Here is a 464-nt window from a genome sequence, read left to right on the forward strand (position 1 = left end):
GGCATCCAGAGTTTCAATTGACTACTCTCGCATCGAGCATATCCCCGAGCCATTCTCGTTTTTGATATCCTTTAACGTACATGATAGCCTCGTCGGTATCATCCTCTTCACCAAACACAGCTGTTGCAATCAAGCGTTTCGCCATGCTGTACGGAATCATCCCGTCATCTCATCTCAATCCATGGTGATAAGCAATCAACCAGGAAGCACCAGACTTGTCGAATTTTGTTAAAGAATTCCATGGCATGGGATTCGCAAAAATGTAATGCGAAAGAACTATACCTCTTCTCAGGACCGCCACTTCTTTTACGATAAATCTCTTCCAAACGGTGAATCCTTGCAGATCTACAAACGTTGGTACAATCATGACGAATAATCTATCGAAACTGTGTCCTTATCGCGAAATGTCACAGTTTTTATCTCGGATGATGAGAATATTTGCAGACGTGACAATTATGTGAGAA

The sequence above is a fragment of the Wasmannia auropunctata genome, unplaced genomic scaffold (genome assembly GCF_000956235.1).
Source record: "Wasmannia auropunctata unplaced genomic scaffold, wasmannia.A_1.0 LD336092.1, whole genome shotgun sequence".
Lineage (NCBI taxonomy): Eukaryota > Metazoa > Arthropoda > Insecta > Hymenoptera > Formicidae > Wasmannia > Wasmannia auropunctata.